Below are 22,954 nucleotides of genomic sequence, written 5' to 3'. Positions count from 1 at the left end.
TTGAGTCGTCGTCGTCGTCGTCGTTTAACGTCCGCTTTCCATGCTAGCATGGGTTGGACGATTTGACTGAGGACTGGTGAATATTTCCTCAAAACTTTTTTAACCCTTTAGCATTCAGATAACTCTTTCAAATGAAATATGCTTATTTATTCACATTGCCTTGAATTAATCATCCACTTTGTATGGCTTCAGAATTTGAATGATGTGATTGTTTATTTTTACTATGACATTGTAGGGTAGGTGTGAGATGTTGGACCTGGTCAGTTTGAACATAAAGGAGGTAGAATATTTTGGCCATATATGAGCAGTTTAAATGGTAAACGAATCAAAACTGTTTGTATGTGGTGGTTGGCAACAAAAACAAAACCTCCTACCCCAACATACATATACATATGTATATAGGATAGACTTCTTTCAGTTTCTGTCTACTGAATCCACTCACCAGCCTTTTTCTGACTCAGGGCTATAGTAGAAGACATTTGCCCAAAATGTCACACAGTGGGACTGAACTCGGAAGCAAACTTCTTACCACTCAGTTAGCCAAACACTCATACATTCTTACACTAATGTTAGTCTAATCTTCCCTGGATTCTGTCACTTACAACCACATACATTCCAGTTGATTTGATCAATGGAACAGCCTGCTGGTGAAATTTTTGTGCAAGTGATTGACCACTCAACAGACACATACCCTTAACATAGTTCTCTGGGAAATTCAGCATCATACCAGATGTGATAAGGCTGGCCTTTTGAAATACAGGTACTATTCACTTTTGCTAGTTAAGTGGACTCTAGCAGTGTTAAATAAAGTTTCTTGGTTAAGGATACAATGTGCTGCCAGGAATCGAATTCATGACCTTACGATTGTCAAACACACTAGCCACTAAGCCATGTACCTCCACAGTCTGAACTTTAGTGTTGCTATGTCAAGTACATACATGTTTCTTCCACATTCATGTATACATGAAAACACTTGCACTTGTGTTTGTAGTGTTTTCATTAACCAAATTTAATAAAATTTAAAAGATTATTTCCCAGAAAGGATGAAATTATTAAATACTGTCAAAACGAACATTGTAGATTTTATTTTCCAGTTGTAACCATTTATTTCTCTGCCTCATTAACTAATTTCATAAATAATTATTATTTGTAATTTTATATATCTCAATCAAATACTTGATTGACAATTTAGAAATTATTAACCGCTATTGTAGAAACATTAAATTATTCAGTCATATTTATCTATATATATATATATCTGAATAGTGAAAGAATTGAAAGCAAAAGCACTTGTGGTTACATATAATAAAATATTCACAAAATAGCCTGATTAAAATCTGTTTCTGAAAGTAATTATATGTGGCAGAAAGAATTTGATGGCATCAGCATACAAAATTATAAAAGGGTTAAATGGAATTTCTATGACATGTTGAAAATATGCTTAAAATCACTTGATCTTTTGTTTCTCTTTATTTGCCAATGAAATATTCTTTCATTAAAAGAGCTTTGGCTCTCTAATGACCATTTCTTTCATGCTGGCATTGCTTTAATTCTACGTCTCTGCTATGTACTCGCATTTCTCTTAAGATCAGGTGTAATACCATTCTTTTTCTAAGTCATCTTTTATTTCATAATCTTTTACTTGTTTCAGTCATTAGAGTGCAGCCATGCTGGAGCACCACCTTGAAGAGTTTTAGTCAAACAAATCGACCCCAGTATCTATTTTCATTTTTCAGCCTGGTACTTATTTTATAGGCCACTTTTGCCTAACTGCTACACACCAACCCCAGTCATCAAGTGGTGGTAGGAGACAAACACACACACATACACACTCACTTTCTCTCTCACTCTCCCTCTCTTTCTCTCTCTCTCTCTCACACACACTCACACACACACACACACACACACACACATATATATATATGCATATACTCATATATTGTTTATATATATATATATATATATATATATACACACACAATGGACTTCTTTCAATTTCTCTCTACCAAATCCACTTCTAAGGATTTGGTCAACCCTAGGCTATAGTAGAAGACACTTTCCCAAGGTACCATGCAGTGGGACTGAATCCAGATCCATGTGGTTGGGAAGCAAACATCTTATCACACAGCCACACCTTTACTATTTTTTTCCTTTTATTTCAATGACCAGTCATGGCTAGCCTTTATAGTAGTGTACAGGACACTTTACTATATAATATTTTATACTTTACTAGTTTTTGGTACTAAGTTCTGCTGCAGGTGAGTTACTGTGTCTTACCTGCAACATTGGTGAATGAACTGAATGCTAATGTACAGTCAGATTTGATTAGAGACAGTCTGAGATACAAAATTACTTTTGGGTGGGAAGGACAGTCTTAGAGTTGTCTTCATATCACTAGAAATATCTAGAGAGCTTTTCTTTTATAGGAAAGAAATCTTCACTTATCACATTAGCTCAATTAATATTTAACTCAAAGACATTTGAAATATTTATCAGAAGTATATTTAAGCGAAAAATTTTTCAACAGTTAATATCTACAAAGAAGCTGCATTTGTGATATACAAATTTCTATCCAATTTTAAAAGCATTTTTATGTAATATATGAAAATAAATTTATTTCTGATATAACTTAGAATATTCATTAAATTAACAGAGACACTTATTTGATGTTCATTTGGCTTAGAAGGTAAACTTATAAGGAATGTCAAAGCAAAATTTGTTGAAGAAAATTTTTTTTTATAAATCTGTTTTACAAGTTGAATTCCAAATTGTGCTTTGATATTTTTTATTGGGATCTGGAGAAAATTTCATGTTTTATTCTAACACTGTTTTTTTTTTCATACTCTTTTGCATTGTGTTCTTTTATCTTTTTATGCGTTTCAATGATTCTATTCTGCCATGCTGGAGCACTGATTTGAAGGGTTTATAGTCAAATAAATCAATTGCAGTGCTTATTAAGCCTTATTTTATTTTTTGCCAAGCCACTAAATTATGAGGATATAAATAAACCCATATTAGTTGTCAATCACTGGGCTGAGGTGGGTGGAGTGTCAAACAAACACAGACACACATACATACACACACATGTATATACAACAGACTCCTACTTGCAAGGTATTGGTCAGCCCAGGACTTCAGCAACAAATATTTTGCCCAAGGTGCCATGCAGTGTCACTGAACCCATAACCACAAAGTTACAAAGTGAGCAACTTAACCACACAGCCCTTCCTGTTTATAATCAGCTTTGAAACATTTTGCTATTTTCCATTGAAGTTTTTTCTTTTTTTTTGAAATTTGTTTCCCTATCAAACTTCCTTTGTACATTCAGTCAGGTGTTTTGTTTTCAGCGCAAACAAATTATACTCTTTTGTCTTCAGTAATTGAAAACATTCTAGCGAAGTTTATTTATTGTCATTTTGCAAGTTTTACACTATCTTTTTTTTTTTTTTTAGTGAGAATTACAGCACTAAGTTCATTATACAATGAATTTTATATCCTCAGCACCAGTTTGTTTTATCATTTTATGAACTCGTTATGGTATAAAGAAATTAATTCGTTTTAAGAATATTTTTAGTTTCCAACAAAGTACAATACTTGTACATTATTTGCTAATTGTCTTGCTTTTCAAAACCATTTCCTTCAATTCATCCTTGTTTCATGAGGAATGCATTTTAGTTGAAATTTGCTGAAATGATTTAAAACCTAATTTATGATGAATTTGGTGTTATTTCAATAGCTGCCAGATATACTTTTTTTTTTTTTGACCTTTTGAATGTACATTATTTTGTAAAAATAATAGGTTTTTGTAAAATTTTGTCATCATCGTCATCATCATCATTTAACATCCATTTTCCATACTGGCATGGATTGGGTGATTTGACAGGAGCTGGCATGCTGGAGAGCCACACCAGGATCCAATCATCTGTTTTGGCAGGTTTTCTACTGCCAGATGCCCTTCTTAATATAACCACTCCACAGAGTGTACTGGTGCTTTTTACATGGCAGTAGCATGGGTGCATTTTCATGTGGCACCAGCACGGTTGCTTTATACATGACAGCAGTACAGGTATTATATATATATGTGGCACCAATATGGGTCCTTTTTATGTCACACCAGCACCTGTGGGGTCACCAAGAAGCTTGCAAGACAAGAACATCTCAACTGAGAGAGGGAGAGGAACCGAGAGAGAAGTGGCCGTGTCCAAAGTGTGAGGTTGGATTAATGATAGATGGTCAAGGATAGCTGTCTTACTACAGAAGGGATACTTCGCTACTCCAGTAGAACAAGAAGGGAGAGGGAGGTGGGAGAGAGTTAGCGGGAATGATAGAGACAGAGTGAGAAAGAGAGGGCTTACTCACAAAGAACAGTGGGGAGGGGGGAGTATAAGTAGTACACAGGGAATAGAGGAGATGTATAAAAAGCAACGGGGTGGGGATCATCACAACAATTTGTTTTTATGTTTTCTTAGCCCTAGGAATCATAAGGCCAATTACTCAATTTCAATAGCATAAAAGCACTTGACAGAGCAACATTGCTCCTGGACAGGATGCCAGTTCACTGTAAGCTTCAAAGCCAGCAGATTTGAAGAAGTGAGGGGGTTGGAGGGGGAAAATCAATTACATTGACCCTAAAAGGGATGGAAGGCAACGTTGACCCAGAGCATAAAGAGCCAGAAAAAATGCTGCTAAATATTAAATCTGGTGTGTTAACGATTCTGCCAGCTCACCATCTTTCATGGTGAGATGCCATCTGTTGGCCCAAAGTTGAAGATTTTGCTTTGCTTTATTTAACCTGTCATACCTGATGAGTTAATAATGTGGTTTCTGCCAGGTTAAATATAAGAATTAGTAGAAATGGTCATTATCGAGCTGGCAGGATTGTTAGCACGCCAGGCGAAATACTTAGTGGTATTTCATCTGTCACCACGTTCTGAGTTCAAATTCTGCTGAGGTCAGCTTTGCCTTTCATCCTTTTGGGGTCGATAAATTAAGTACCAGTTGAGTACTGGGGTCAATGTGATAGACCGTCCCCCTTCAATACAAAATCCAGGTCAAGTGCCTATAGTAGAAAGGGTTATTTCCATATTGTTGTCATCAATGAAAGAGGATTTTTATGTTCATGAATTTGTTCCGCAAGATTCCTGATGTGAAATCGTGTTTGAAACAGATATTGTTATATTTAGGGATGGTGATATTTTTTTACCAATTGACCACACACACTGTATACTTGTTCTTCATTTTCTTGCTTTAGTGCCTTTCGTCACACATCATGTGACCTCTTCAGTGATTCTGTTTAGAGAATGGACTTAACAGATCAGGAGGAGAGATGTGGGATGGAGAGTCACCGACAAGGTTCCAGAATGTGTGAAGAAAGACTTGAGAAAAAGGACACTAAAATAATAATAATAATAATAAAGTTGAAGTGAAGACCAAGTATATAGTGACTGTGGTTAATAGGCAAATTATGACCATCCCCAAAAAGTTTAAATCCTACGAAGATCATTATTCCTTTCTGCAGCTCATGAATAACATACCAGTCATGTACTAAGGTTGATATTAATTGATTAATATCATCATCATCATCATCATCATCACTACCATCGTCAACATTTTAATGTCCTCTTTTTCTAATGCTGGCATGTGTTAGGTGAAATTTGTTGAGAAAAATTTTCTGTGGCTGGGTACCCTTCCTGTCGCTAACCCTCACCCATTTCCAAGCAAGGTAATATTTCTACCGTAACTAGATATGTTTATGCAGAATATTGCAAATGAATGACACGACTTATATGACAATACATACCAGTGATGTATCATGACATTTGTTAACAATAAGCATGCTTCGTCACAGGGAGACATGAACACACTAACACATTCATGCACAGTACCACTCCTCCAAATCAGCCAACATTCACTCACTGTACCCACACCTACGCCTTCAAATGCTCTGAATTCATTTGTAATCATGCATTAAATGAGGTCATAACCCCCATGAAAATTCATATATTTTTGCTGTTGATGAAATTTTAACCATAGATATTAGACACAAATGAAGTAATATTCCTAAAATTTCAACTTCTTAGGAGTTAGTAAGACCCCTTAATGGGGCCTATCCCCCACATGTTAGAAACTGAAAGAAACCTATCATGTGTGTGTTTTGTATCTGTGTTTCTCCCCACTACCACCATTTGACAACTGGTGTTGGTGTGTTTACATACCTGTAACTTAGCAGTTCAGTCAAATAGACCAATAAAATGAGTACCAGGCTCAGAAAAAAATATATATTCTGGGGTTGATTTATTCAACTAAAAATACTCCTAGGCAGTATTCCAGCATGGCTGTGGTCTAATGACTGAAACAAGTAAAAGATAAAAAATATACATGTTCAGTAAATGACTGTCTTGCAGCTATGGTTATATTTCTTGTATGAATTGCATAAAGGAAAACACAGTCTATTGTCCCTAGCTTTGATAGTTAAAATTTATGATTATTATGTATGATGGTTTAGTGATCTTCCATATAATGTACCAAATGTGTAACAAAACATGACCCATTGTTGTTCAAATGATTGCTCTATGTTTCTTTAGACAAAAAAAAAATAATAATAAAAAGATGGAGTTGTGATATTTGTCAACTTAAATAGTTCTCTGGCCTTTTTTTGCTTTTAATTTATATGTTGTCCAGTTAAATACAAATGCAGTTTTGTTTGTTACCTGTTTGTAGATATGAATTGAGCAAAACAAATATTCTTATCTAAGAAATCTGCAACTCATATAAACCATATAAACATAAAGGCAATCTTTTATATTGATTTCTATAAGAAACTGAAAAATTTATTGTTAGAATATACATACACACCTCTTTTCTGTTCCCTGGCTATATATACACATACACACATACAGACACACACATATATGCACATACATATAACACACACACACACACACACACACACACACACACACATATATATATATATATATATATCCATGCCATTATCATCATCATTTAGCATCCATTTTCTAGACTGGGTGCTTTTTACATGGCAGAAGCATGGGTTTTTTTTTATGACACATGCACATACATTCAAAAGCTGAGAGTTTTGAGTTGATTCTCATCAAACTGGTATCAAATCAAGGTGATGATGGTATTTCTGTGGATTGTTCTAGAACAGATTATAAAAGCAATTACAATGTCACATGGGTAATGCATATTTTTCAAATGGTTTGCCCACTATGCTGTTCAATAAATAAACAAATAAGGAAAATTTAAAGATATGTATGCATACATATATGAGAGCACTGGTGAATATAAATATGGTATGAAACTGAATACACACACATAGACATAAATATATAACATATAGAAGGAAGTGTATACATCCATAGGTGCATAACTGTGCATAAATATATACATAAACATACACTCACATACACATATATAATGTACTGTTCCATGATGGAAAGATCAACCAAAAAAAAAAAGAACTCCATTTGGTAAGAGATAAATATTATCTAATAGACACATTATACATTTTTATATGCTAATAATAGTTTCATATGCTGAGAAATACCTCAAACATTTTCATCAGGCACAAACCACGTATCATAACAAGTTAAAGATTGAATGAGAGAAGAAATGCGAACAGTTGAGAAGGAAGCATATATATATATATATATATATATAATATAATATAATATAATATAATATGTGACAATTATTCGGTTGCCATAATAAAACTCTGAGTTTCAGATGTCAAGGCGGAAATCTGATCCGGCATCTCATCAGTTATTAAGACAATCAAAAAATTGTCACACATTATATTACAGATAAATTCCTCTGTTATATTACAGATGAATTCCTCTATAATATCAAGGTCTCATTCATTCTTTTGTTGTCATACCATACTATTAATATATATATATATTTCACATGAAACTCTCAGCCCTTAAATCACTTTGTAACTTCCACCAATTATTAATAGAGAAATATATATTTACGCATGTTTTGAGTTTTGTTTTCCTGTTTGTACAAACCATATGCATATACATTCATATATAAATATATGTTTATATACAAACACACACACACACACACATATATATATGTGTATGTATGTAGGTATTTATGTATGTATGTATGTATGCAATGTATGCATGTTTGTATATATGTATGAATATATGTATGTGTGTACATACATATATGTATATATATATGTGTATGCATGTATGTATAGCACATTTTACTTTATGCATGCCTATTAGCCTCAGTTGAAAGTCAATTCTGTAGGAAATTCAAATTTCCTTTGCAAAGTGGTTTGTTAAATGCAAAGCTTATAAGAGATTAAAAATACGGCAAAGTATCACTGCACTTGTTGACCTTTATACCCAGACCAATGTTATGGATTGACCCATTTCTAGAATCCTTGTTCTAATCGTGCTGTTGCCAAGCTAGATATTGATCCTGGATGAAATTCTGGTCCTAGCTTAGGCAGGGTTTAATCTTTAATAATTATATGTGAAAGATTTGCCAATTCTTTACAATAGGCTTCACATCTGTTGTAATTCTATCTACTTTGTCCTTTTACCCTTTCATGATATTTTCTGGCAAGAAATCACCAATAATCTTTTGTGGTTTCATATTCAAATTTAAAATTTCTTTCTGTCTGTAATGGTAATTACAGTGCTGTTTTCTGAAAATTTAATTATCAGTTTAGATTAAGATTTCTAAATTAAGGTTTTTTTGTTTTTTTTTTCATCCTGTTAGATATTAAATATTACAGAAACAGTATGCTGTGATGTAGGATTGGGATTTTTTTTATAAATGTAGCTGTCTATATATTCATTTTCTTTGTATATTGTTAAGTTTGCCATTTTTGAGAGAAAAATATTCATATTGGATTATATGGAAGTAGTCTCGTTCAAGTAGATCGTGAATATCAAATATAAATTCCACTGCAAGTGTTATATTTGGGTCAGAGTGGGGTGAGATGTAAATTTTTGAAATAAAATATTAACATTGACATAAACAGACCAAATGTTAACTGTCTATTGTGTGTATATGTCTTCATTTTTCTTCTTTTTTACTCTTTATCTAAATTGTTGAACATTTACACACTTAGTACTACTACTTGAAAACATTTAATCAAGAGAGACTTTTGTTGCTTAATTGATGTTTTAAATGAAAGCTACTCAAATTATTATTGCTAATAATGTTAATGATGTTGTTGCTACTGCTACCAATAATAATAATTGTAATTGTGATATTGAAAGTTTAATTCTGTCATCATTCGTTACCAATGATGATCTGGCTAGATTAATAAACCTTGAAAAACCAATAAAACTTAGATGCCATCATTCCCTGTAGCACGTTCTGATGTAACTGCCTAAGTTTTCTTTCCAAATGTTTTCAACTTAAACTTTATTGTAAAATAATTCTTTTCATTTCTTTCTTTTTTCCTTTCTTTCTTTCTTTCTATTTATTTTTAAAAATTAGTCCTCAAAGTATATATAAAGTTTATAAACAATAACAAGTAAAAATTGGGTTGAAAAACCCTTTTTAGATAGAAAAATTTGAAGGCTGCCCTTGGTCAGAGTGGGATACAAACAGTGTAAATTTTTTTGAATAATTTATTAACCCTCTTGATTCCAACCTGCCTGAAATTTGCCTTCATTCTGATACAAACCTCCTATTTAAAAGTGATCTATATTGAAACCTGCCTCCAAAATTTCACATTCTTTTATGTTCCAAACTCCAGCTTAATACTGACAAAGTTATTTTTATAAATTTGTTATTATTTCCAAAATTAATTGAAACAAAAACTGTGCAGTTCAACCGAAATATTGACAATGAAATGGTTAACATTGACATAAACAATCCAAATGTTAACTGCTTGCTGTTTGTATACCTCTTTTTTCTTATTTTGTATACCCCTGTTTTCTTATTTTGCAAGATTCTTGATGTGAACTTGTGTGATGTATGTTGGGAAGGTCATTATGCTAATTCTAAATACATGCACGGGTTCTATTTCACTTTTTTTTATTATCATTAGTCAGCTGATGTCCTTCCTGCCTCTAACCATCACCTATTTTGCAAATAAAGGAGGGATTTTTTTTCTTTATGACTTCAAAGCTACAAAGCCAGTGGAGGAATTGTTTAAGAGAAAATTGTCAAAAACACCACCACCCATAAATTGTAACTTTCAAAACTCGCAAGTTATAAACGCGCATGCACACACGTATTCGCGCGTGCGCACACACACACACACACACATACACACACAATTTGAGATCTGAAATTTTTAGCAGGTGTAGACACATGGACAAGTTTCTTATATTAAATCGGCAGGCACCACCTGTTCTGGATTCAGTTGCTGTCTCACAGATTTCAACATATTTTCTTTTATTTTGTTTAATGAGCTTTCTGCAGTCAAGGAGAATTAGGATCTTAGTTTTCTTGGTTTTGTTTATTTTTTCTTGTTCCATTTTTTGCGCCAACCTTCTTCATATTTTTTTCTTATTTTCTTATTGTTCCGCATCCCTGTTTTTAAAAGTTATATATATAACACACAAACAGAGCCTGAAAGATTGCTTTACGATATATGGCGTATTTTATAAATATGCCTGTTCAAGTATCATAACAGCATGAAACTATAAGTAGCTCTTTTGGTTGTATATTTAAATAGACTGTCTGTGTGTGTGTGTGTGTGCATGTATATATGCATATAGAAACTAATAGAACATCATGCCTGTATGTATGTATGCGTGTATGATTGATTTTGTTTGTGTATACTCATACCTCGACATAATGTGTTTGTAAATGTGTATCAACATGATGTTCATTTCCAGTCCTCTGGCCATAGAGAAATATTACCTTATTTGCAAACAGGTGAGGTTTGGCAACAGGAAGTGCATCTGGATGGATAAAACGATCTGTCTCAACAAGTCCCATCTGGCCCAAACTATCATAGGAATGTGAACATATAATGATGGTGGAGGTGATGGTGGTGGTTGTGATGATGATGATGGCGGTGATGGTAATGATGATGATGATGATGATGATGATGGCAGTGGAAATAATGATGGTGGCAGTGGTGGTGATGATGACGATGATTGTTTCTTCATTAAAAATCTTCATAAATAACTTGGTTTGCAGAAGCTGAATTTATTCATTTATTTATGATCGTTAACAATTTAACCTGGTTAAGCTTATTGGGACTTTAAAAACTTGATTGTTCAGCAGAATTCTTGAAATGGCGACAGACCTCATGTTAAAATTCAGCCAAACTAAAATGGAGTTGGTCAGTCAGGATGAAGACAGGCCATTAGTATCAAATGAAGTTGATTCCAAATGGTTTTTGCTCACTGATAGCTCTATTTCAGATGTTGTTTTATGTTCTCTTCCCCATTCTTAAACATGAAGCTCAGAAAAGCTTTGCACTTTTGTGGAGAAATGACAGCAGTATAGCTTGTTGAGAATTAATGAAGTTCTGCAAATTTTAGAATATTCTGATGAAGGTCAATGTGAATTTGGTCAAACAGATCAAGGGGATGGCTTCAAATCAGTTGAAGAGGAAAGATTTCAAGTGGAAAGTGATAATAGTGTGCCCCGTTCAGCAGACTGTAGTGGTGATACAGTGTTGGGATTAGAATGGCAAATTTCCAATTCCTGCAAATATTCTAAATATTTAGGTGTTTCTGTTTAGTAGTTTTCCAGTGGATCTCTTTTTTATTCGAGATGTCTGTGTGTGTTTATGTGTTCTCGATATGAAGCTGGGGGCACAGGTGCAGGCACGAGTTATCTCCCCATACTCAGTTGATAGACTCAAATAGCAAATCTAGTTTCAATTCTCACATTCTGCAAGTATTATTATCACTTTTCTTTTTAAGAATATCTCTTATTCCAGTATTCCAAATATCAGATATCTACTCAAAGATTCATTGACAATCTATCTTTAACATATGTTTCATGCTGCAGGATGCCTGTCTCATTTTATTCTAGCATCCTCTTATAATGTATCGTTTCTCTTTGTAGAACAGCCTTAAGGCCTATCTCTGTGCTGTGCTTAGGTTTCCATGGTAACATTCACCTGATCCTTTCATTTTCCTTTGTTAATGATGCCCATTAAATATTAACCTTCTCTGGAGTGTTACCCACATCATCATCATCATCATCATCATCATCATCCTGAACAATCTGTGCATTTGTGATTTGGTCTTTACTTAAGAACCTTTTGAGTATATTCTTACTTTGTTCTGTTAATGTGCAGAAATGTTTATTTGAATATGAATCGCAACAAAGAAATTTTAGTTTCAAAACACGATATTTCATCTCAACAATAAAGAAATTACAAAAAAAAAAAAAAAAATTTAAATTAAAAATAAAATAAATCAATAATAAGCAAGATTGTTCATGTGCAAGCTAAGAGTCTGGATTCTAGTGTTCAATAATATTTGAAGTTACTTCAAAGTCTTTTACATCATACTAGTTTTCATAAGAATTGTAAAGTTGTTGTTTTATATTATGGTTTTGATTTCTTCTCAAAAATTCTATAAGTTACTGTCCATATCTTAGACTATTTACACATCTTCAGTCAGTGACTCTCTATTATTACATACACCTTCATATGCATACTGAAAATAATGACCTGAACTATGTTTATTATCAATCATCACATATTTTATTATATTGCTCTGGTTAAGATGTGGTGAACCTTTGTGATTATTTGCCCTCAGTGTGTTGATTTTGGTTTAAATTCTTCTTCAGTGTCAGTTAAGTTCTGTTGCTTCACTCTGTAGATACATTGTTGTTGTTTTATTGTTATTATTTTTCAAATCAGAATTGGTTAACAAGTGATATAACATTTAACTATAAAAAAAAAAAAATTAACTATTTAGCACACAGTATTAACATAATCAAGTACAGTTACTATTGTACAGCTGTAAGTGAAAAGATGCTGTTAATTTATCTGACAATGAAAAATAGATATTTATGTAATGGTGCTAGTGATGATGTTGATAGTAAATATGGTTATGATAAGGAGAATAACAATGTAATGGACAAAATATCATTGTTGGTAAAAGACATGATCATTCAAAGAATGAATATGTTCAACAGTCTTACCAAGATGAACCAGAAAACAGCATCACTAGGGTTGCCCTACACTAAGTATTGTAATATAGTTCTTACTTATTGATTTTTATCACTTTGTGTATTATCAAACCCAAACAAACTAAGACATTGGACTGTGAGGTGTGAAGATCTAACATCTATAATTGGTTGGCTTATGTTTAACCTCAATATTATCTCATAGCCAATAGTTTTGAGTGTTTTGTCACATACGCTAGAGTTAATTAGAGGTTTCTCATTTTGATACTTGAGTTTTTTATCTGTCACAAAAGACTTTTGGTTTCTCAAGTGACAACTATAACTGAACATGACTTAATGTGAAGAAGATATGGTTATAGAGTTCAATGGTAATGCCAATGAAACCTTACCATACTTGCTGCCATCCATTTCTGAGATATACAGAAACGCAACTTTTAGTAATTAATACAGTTGATCCATAATTGCTTGGAAGAGTACTACTGTGTAACAAGCCACAGAGTTAATGATTCATAATTTGTCTCAAGCAGTGTGACATGTCCCCACCTAATATTTCTAATTCATGCTTATGTAGTCAGTTAAGCTAACAGGAAGTAACAGGGAGTATTGTGAAATCAAATGCTTTGTTAACACACTACATTGATAACAAAGTCTTGCAAAAGAGGAGTCTCTAAAAAAACTATGTACCTTTAAAATATCATGAGAACCACTGCTGTCAGCCCTGCCCTGCTTCAATAGGTCGATTAATCCTTTCAAAAACACTTAGTACTTGATTACAATATGTTTAACATTAAATGGATGTAAATGTATGTCTGTTCCTGGACAGGATGGTGGTCTAATTGAGGCAATGACAGGTGATGATAGTTGAAAATTTGGTAAGTTTTTACTAATGTATCTGTTGGTTGTATCTGAAGATAAATCCCAATTTTTCCTACAAATGTTGTAACCCTAGTTTTATATATATATATATATATATATATATATATATATATATATATATATATATATATATATATATATATAGTGTGTGTGTATATATATATATATATATATATATATTCAGTCAAATCGTCCAACCCATGCTAGCATGGAAAGCGGACGTTAAACGATGATGATGATGATGTATGTGTGTGTATATATGTGTGTGTGTATGTATGTATGTATGTATATATATATATATACATACACACACAAAGAAGTGTAATTAAACTCACATCCTTTTACTATCTACTTTTGTCACAGAAAAATATACTAAATAACTATATACGTAACTTTATGCATACAAGTATTATATGCAGTATTATATCCATGTACGCATTGTCTGGCATGCTCTCTTTCTTTCTCTATTTTTTCTCTTTTTTTTCTGTGTCTGTGAGTTGTGTCTGGTTCTCCCACAGTATATATAGTTTGTGTGTTTGTGTGTGTGTGTGTGTGTGTCCTCCCCACCCCACCCAATCCTTTTGCTTTAATTTTCACACTGTAATCAGACAGAGCAATTTGCTTTAGATTCCCTTATTGACATGTTAGCTCTGCTGGGATGGCCTTGAGATATTCTGGCAAAGGCAGGTGACACACATTCCTTTTCACTTGCTAGTCAATCTGGCTTGACCTATTAACATTAATACTAGTTAAAAAATAGGTAATACTCTGAACTTGAGAGCTCTTGTAGGTAATTCAATTACTCAGTAAACAGTGGAGCAGGTGAGAGCAAGTCCCTTTGACAAGCACCTTTTTATTCACCAACTATATTTAGTTTCTTTCTGAAGCAGATAGCTTTAATGTCTTTATAACTTCATAGTCTGCTTTGTTTTATTGTACAGTATTATGAAATTTATTCAAGCATTTGTTTCACAGGAACTGTAATAAAGTGAAATATTTATAGGTAGCTTTATATATATATATATATATATTTCTTCTCTTTTTTTATTTACTTACAAATGTTAAGCTTTCTCGTCATGTTTTGTTTGCCAGCTAATATAAGTAAAAACTTAGAAACATTGTTTTAGGGTTAAAAAACAGCACTTGGATTTGTTGCTATCATTAAACAACACAAGACCTTCGACCACTTCCAAAATTAAAACTGCATGTTTTGTCCTAAATTTTTAGGACCGGATATCCTACAAATAAAAGAGTTATTTATGTCTGGAACGCTAACCAAGTGATAAATGCCCTTCCAAATTGACAAGCAAGACATCCTGTAAACATGGCATAATTAAGTGTAGTTGACCTCTGGGTTACTTGTGTGTTTCCATTTTTCTAGCTCTATACAACTAGGTCTACTCAAGCAGAGATGCTCAAGGCTTACTTTACAGCAACATGTCATTTCAGTTACATGAAATAGTGATTAATTTCACAGAAACAATTCTCCTGCAAAGATTCTCTTCAAAGAAACAAGACATAACTAAGATAAATCAGAAAAGCTTTGTATTCTGAATATTGTCCAGTTAGTGCTTGTCAGTACACGCTTCTCATATTCATATCTTATATGGAAATTTACTTATGGTCCAGATTTGTTGTTCAGCTGCAGGTCAGTTTCTGTGAAGCAGACCTCAGATGGAAACCAAGACTTTCCAACATTTGTTTCCAGGAGTAGTGTATCTGAGATTAGCTTATTCAAAGTGTTCTCTCTAAGATTGTAGGTTGTGCTTTTAAGGTTAGCTGGGTTCTACTTTTAGCAGGTTGCACAATTACATTTAGGCTCCTTCATTTGCTCATATGTACATATTTAGAGAGAGAGAGAGTGTGTGTGTGTAGGTAGAGAGATATAGGCACAAGTATGGGCATGTGGTTAGGGAGTTCGCTTCAGAACTAAATGGTTGAGGGTTAGTCTTTCTGAAAGGACATTATAAGTTAATGTCCTCTACTACAGCTGTGAGTTGACCAACCCAATACATTGTAAGTCTGATTGATTGACAGAAACTTGCAAAAGTCTTCTTACACCTTCCCTCTCTTTAGAAGTAATTGTCCCTTTGCTATCACCACTAGATAAGAAACAATAGAATTCTGAGACAGTTAAAACTTTTGTCTAGAATCAATTACTAGCCTGATAGACCCTGCTATGTCAAGATGGACTTATATATTCTTCCTCTGCTCTCTCCCACTTGGTTTTAATATGTTGCCACATTTGTAATATGTCTTTTTTTCTACATTTTTTCGTGCAGCTGAAGATTGCTCTTCATATTGCATTTAAGGTAATGCTCACATTACTTAAATAAATTGAAGTAGCATGAAACGTGCGTACTGCAATCACTTTTGAAATCCGTGTTGCTTATTGTTTGATTTTAATCACCCATCTTTTTGGGATGTGATATTCGGGTGCCTTCGCATAAGTACCGTATTCAAGCCTTGAATCTATATATATATATATATATATATATATATATATATGTATATGTATATATATATATGTATATATATATATATATATATATATATATATATATATATATATATATAGCCGCAGGTGTGACTGTGTCATAAGAAATTTGCTTCCCAACCACATGGTTCCAGGTTCAGTCTCACTGCATGTGGCACCTGTGGCAAGTGTCTTCTACAATAGCCTCGGACCAACCAAAGCCTTGTGAGTGGATTTGGTAAGCAGAAACTGAAAGAAGCCTATTGTGTGTGTGTCTTTCTGTCTGTCTGTGTCTTTATTTGTCCCTCACTTCCATTCGACAGCTGGTGTTTGTGTCCCTCTAATTTAGCAGTTCGGCAAAAGAGACTGCTAAAATAAGTAACAGGCTTAAAATAAAAACGAGTACTGGGGTCGATTCATCAACTAAAATTCTTCAGCACGGTGTCTCAGCATGGCTGCATTTTAATGACTGAAACAAGTAAAAATTATATTTATATATATATATATATATATATATATGCATATACAGAACTGCAAATATTCCACAGAGTATTTAAGAATGTTGATATCACTGTTATAATTTGTGTGTTAGATTTCTGCTATTAGAAAAGGCTAGTTGAATATAAATAGTGATGCTATTACTTTCAACTGAATACCAATGCAGGATGCCTGTTTGAATCAGTTCACTTTAAAAACATCGTCAGTGATGGACCCTTGATAAAATTGCAGCAACTAGAATGCATAAATGCATACAAAGCAATGTGCAGTCACTGCAGTTGAAACATATGTAGGTCAGACATACATTCTTTAGAAAACATTTGAATAAAGAAATCTGGGGATGTGAATAAAATCTCCCCTCGCCTATTCATTATTAATGTCATTAAATACACAACAAAATATTTGCAGCTTTGAATAAGAACATGGAATTAGTCAATGAGTGAAGTTTGCCAGTACCAGTATCTCTTTTTGAGCCTGGGTACTATATAATGGACTGTTGTGGATAACCAACATCTAAACCAATTCAAGAGGTAATAGGTATCTGCCAGGATAACTTGTCTCTTTTATACTCTGTAAAACGTTAAAGAATTTCTGTATTCCCGAGCGTCAAACTAATACATCCTTTTGTTGTTTACACCACCTGTCCTCGTCTGTTGTTGTTTTTTTTCGTACGTTCTCCCATATATCTACATATAGGCCATCATCTTCATCATAGTTTAACATCTATTTTTCATGCTGGTATATATGTGAATATTTGTGTTTGTGTGTGTATATGACTTAGTTCATTTTCCTCCTTAATTTGACATATGTGATTGCTGATTATAATCAAGAGCCTCGCTTTTCATGCTGATGATTTCCTTTGCAGTCCACTACAAAAGTTATGTTTCAAGCTTCTTGTCATGCAAGACCTGATTGTCAACAAGCTGCACTCTTCGTACAAACAGTGCCATTTGTTTACTTTCCTCTGCGGAAGCATGTCCTGGCTGTTTGTTGTTTGATAAACTGACAGACTGTATTGCCTTGCTTGAAAACAGTTGAAGTTTTGGCATCAGAAGGGCATCTAACCATAGAAAATTCTGCTTCAGTCAATTTCATCTCGCTTTTGTTTTGCTTGGGCAAGTGGATGTTAAAACACAATGATGATGATGATAATGATATGTGTGTGTCTTTGTGTGTGAATATGTATATGTATGTGTGTATATATATATATATATATATATATATATATATGTATACGAGTAGATATTAAAACATGATGACGATAACTTGTGTGTATATATATATGTATGTAAGTGGATGTTAAAATATGTAGATATATACATATGTATGCTTATATACATATGTATGCTTATATGCATATGTATATATGTGCATATGAGTGTATGTTTGTGTGTGTGTGTATATGTATGTAAATATGTATATACATACATATATATGAAATCCTGTCCTGTTGATATAAGCCACTCCTCCCAACCACTTTTTACACTTTGTATAGATGCAAATCTGGCAAATATAACAAAACCAGCGGCTATACTTGACTTTACTAAACTTGCATAAACTTATTTATCTGCTCTACACTAGGTAGATAGGTAAATGATCATGTAGATGATATGATGATGACTATCATTATTATCATCATCATCATCATCATCATCATCATCATTATTATTATTATTATTAGTTTGTATAGGTAGATAAATTAAAGAAATGTATATAAAGTAGCTTGATATGTAAGATAACAGCTTTTAAATATCTGTTGAATTATATTTTGAAATTTATGAATGAATTAGCTGTTAAGAGCGCTTGAATATAAAATGATAGTAAGCTTTATAAGCACTCATTTCAGATAGAAAAGATCAAGAAGTTTGTGACCACATAACCAATTACTGTACAGAGTGCCTGCTATTCTGTCTTCTCGAATTAGGTACTTGAATTTATTTTCTATGCTATTTTCACTGTGACTATTTACTCACCAGTTAGTTAGACCAGTCACTTAGTATAACAAGGCTAGGTTATACTGCATTATGAACAATATGTATTATAGGCTTATACTGATCCTTGTATGGTGTACCACGTTTTATTTATGATATTTTGCAACATGAAATAGCTCTGAAATTTAAGTAGCACACATATTTCTTTAACCTTTTCGTTAACCACATTTCTGATGAAATACAACACTGCCGTATTTTCAACGAATTTTTAAAATGATAAAGAATAAGTAAGATAAGTTTGTAAAATAAACTGGTGTTGGGAACAAAAATTAATATGAAATTTTGGTGGAAAGCTTAATTTTGAATCATTTTAAAATCTGTTTTTTTTTTTGTTTTTTTTTTTTTGTTAGAAGCAATGGGTTGGCTCTTGGGTCAGTTTGTATCAAAAGGGTTTTTATGAATCACTACCATAAAACTAATGAAAGAATTTTAATGAGGGTAATTAATAAAATGTAAATTACATCAACCTTTAAATTAAACTAGAGTCCTTTTATATGATCACTTGATCTGCAAGAAATATTAACCAAATCTCCCTCCAAACACACACTATCATCTTAAAGAATACAGAATACAGTTTTTTTTTGTTTTTTTTTTTTGTACTGTATCCTTGAGTTTTGTTGAGTGAAACTAGATCTGAGGTTAAATACTGGTTTCAAATTTTGGCACAATACCAATAATTTTAGGGAAGCGGCCTAAGTTAATTACATCAGTCCCAGTACTCAAGGGTACTCATTTTATCAACCCTGAAAGGATGAAAGGCAAAAGCAGCCTTGGTGGAATTTGAACTCAGAATGTAAAAGATGGACGAAATCCCACTAAGTATTTTGCCAAGCATGCTAACAATCTTGCTAGCTCACTAGCTTATCTGGGGTTGAATATAAATAACTAGATTTAGTTGTATATTAGAAAGAGTCCAAACAAGGACCAAGAAAAATAAACTAATACCAAATATAAGAGATACTATTCATATGTAGGTCACACTACAGCAGCAAGCTAGCAGAATTGTTACTGAGCCGGGAAAATTGCTTAGCAGCATTTCGTTCATCTTTGCATTCTGAGTTCAAATCCTGCTGAGGTTAACTTTGCCTTTCATCCTTTCAGGGTCGATAAAATAAGTACCAGTTGAATACTGGAGTGTTACCCAATTACCCCAAATCACTGGCCTTGTGCCAAAATTTGAAATCAATGTCATAAGGGACATGATTAGATAGAATCATACTCAACACTAAATTGGATTGCCAAAACTGATGAAAGAATTTTAATGAAATTCATAAAATGTAAATCACATCAACCCTAAAATTAAAATGAAGTGTCCTTTTATGTGATCACTTGATCCAGAAAAAATGCTTAGCAAATCTCCTTCCAGTCAGACATTAACATCTTAAAGATAACAGAATACAGTGTTGACCATTCTGACCAGTGGTCATGCACAAGGTTCAGTTAACAAACACAGTGTATGATTGGATTTGGCTAGAGAATAGCTGTTTCAGTATGGAATTTATCCTACATTCAGATAAAGTTGAGACTCAAGGTCATATGTTTAAATTTAAAGTTAAGTTTGGATTTGTGTAGATGTGTTATGATTTCTATGTGGGAGAACAAATAAATATGGGAAACTCAGAGAAGTGCTGAGCAAAAAGTCAGTTTTAGAGTTTTCTACTGTTGTCTACCTCTGTGTGTCTGTTTGCATGTGTGTGTGTCTTTCTGTATATATCTGTGTGTGCATGTGTTTGTTTGCCTGCATGCATGTGTGTATTTGTGCGTGTGTCTGTCTGCACACATGCATGTGTCTGTGCGTATCTGTGTGTGTGTGTGTGTGTGTGTGTGTGTAAGCACAGATATGGATAAGAAGTTATCTTTGCAGCCACATGCTTTCAAGTTCAGTCCCACTACATGGTAGGTTGAACAAGTGACTTTTGTAGCCCTAGGCTGACCAATACACCTTGTGAGTGAATTTGGTAGATGGAAACTAAATGGAATCCTGTGCATATGTGTGTGTGAGAGAGAGAGAGAGAGAGAGAGAGAGAGTGCAATTTTACTGTTTAAACTTTTGTTCCACTCTTTGACAACAACCAGTCTTGGTTTGTTTATATCCCTGCAACTTAGTGGTCTGGCCAAAAGTGACTACAGAATAAGTATTGTGCAGGAGAATGGGATATTTTGAACCCCTAAACTCAAGATATGCTCCTGTATGACCACAGTCTGAATGACTGGAGAAGTAAAAAGAATAAAGTAATGATCACAACCTCGTGCACACTACTTGTGATGATGTAAATACTTCTTGAGAACTATTTAGCTTTACTCATTCATTTTAAATAATGTTTGATATTTATAGAAAAACTATCCAAGAACTGAATAATTTAATCTAAGTAACCAAGAGTCTGTGGTGCATGCACCTCTAAAGTTGCCAATAGATCTATATTTAGATCATGCTAGACTCCTGGTCTCCAATGCTCAACTTTTTTAAACAGTATTTAACTATCTATTAATTAAGCCAGCTCAATCAAGAGATATTTTGCATTACACTGCTACATGTAGCCCTCCCTCCCACTGCTTCATGTTGTCCTCCCACTGCTACTTCATTGTAAACTATCTCCCTCTTCCTCTCTCTCTCTCCATCTCACTTTCTACCAATGCTACTATCAAAGAGCTACCTTTTTCTAAAATAGGCTTGATGAATGTTTTTGATCTTTGCTTATTTATTTTGATGTCTTTATGTTGAAGTTTGAAATATTTGTCTTTGATTCTGTGCAGTATAAAAATGGCACAGTTCTTCTCAGGTTATTGAAATAGTTATTTGCATTAGGCTTTTTATTTTTACACCGTCAGTCAAAATCATTTCTATTCTAAGCACAAGGCCCGAAATGTTTGGGTGCTGGTCAGTCAATTGGATTGACCTCAGCATGCAACTGGTATTTAATTTATTGACCCCAAAAGGATAAAAGGCAAAGTCGACCTCAGCAGAATTTGAACTCAGAACATAAAGACAGACTCAATACTTATTTCTGTATTGCCCTCAAGAGGCTAAACATAGAGGGGACAAACAAGGACAGACAAAGGTATTAAGTCGATTATATCGACCCCAGTGCGTAACTGGTACTTAATTTATTGACCCCGAAAGGATGAAAGGCAAAGTCGACCTCAGCAGAATTTGAACTCAGAACATAAAGACAGACTAAATAGTGCTAAGCATTTCACCTGGCGTGCTAACATTTCTGCCAGCTCGCCACCTTCCCGTTAGTCAAAATTATGCCAAACTTTTTGCTGAGATTTTGTTTAGAATGCATCCAGAAAACATGGTCATTGCATACTCTGGAAGTCATTGGTTCAAGAACCATTCAAGCTTCAAACAAAACTGTTTCCATTTCACATTCCACTTTCGCTGGTTACATCAGAATTATCAAGAATGTTCTTAATCAAAATTTAAATGAAACCACAAACATGTGGAAGATTCTGCTGTAAACCCCATTGCCATTAATTAATCAGTCCTTCCAGTTAACATTTTAATATATATCTACTGATGTCACAAATTACAAATTATTTAACTTTATGGAAGATGGAAAAACTTCACCCTTCATTAGCATTTATTTATTTGAGATTCCATCAATGTGTATTTCAGATTTCTAGCTTTACTTTACAGAAACACCAAACTTAATAAATTTATGTATTTGCAGACCCATTCAACCTATGTTTAACATTTATAAATGAAATGTACACTATTGAAGATGAAAAGATTCCACAGGGATATCGCAAATATTTCTGGAATTTATGCATTCTGCTAGAGATGTCTCATAGTTTTATAATACTTCTACACGCACACGCACACATTTGCACACTCCTACTTTACTTTGGCAGCGTATAGCATTGTTTTAGCTGTTTTTCCTGTAGGTTTTTGAACAACTAAACAACTTAGCTGTCTTCTTGCATGTTTGTTTAAACAACATTTCTTCCTGTTGTACTTTAGTCTCATTTTATATTTTAACTTTCCTTTATTTGCTATTTTAACATT

At 33.4% G+C, this 22,954-nt stretch overlaps 1 protein-coding gene across 11 annotated transcripts in view; it reads left to right on the top strand.

The window, feature by feature from the left end:
- The window catches only part of LOC106884059 (uncharacterized), a 282,957-nt gene that overhangs the window by 206,722 nt on the left and 53,281 nt on the right, over positions 1-22,954 (top strand). The window contains exon 1 of one of the 11 annotated variants that reach the window (XM_089358726.1): positions 13,740-13,976. The exons of the other annotated variants lie outside the window; for them this stretch is intronic. The gene's annotated coding sequence lies outside the window, so the exon portion shown is untranslated. Of the gene's footprint in view, positions 1-13,739; positions 13,977-22,954 lie in introns of those variants that run through there. 11 annotated transcript variants of the gene reach the window in all.

Source organism: Octopus bimaculoides, chromosome 10 (genome assembly GCF_046866305.1).
Source record: "Octopus bimaculoides isolate indiv1 chromosome 10, ASM4686630v1, whole genome shotgun sequence".
Classification (NCBI taxonomy): Eukaryota; Metazoa; Mollusca; class Cephalopoda; order Octopoda; family Octopodidae; genus Octopus; species Octopus bimaculoides.
Note: the sequence above shows the minus strand (reverse complement) of the source record. Positions and strands in the feature narration are given on the sequence as shown.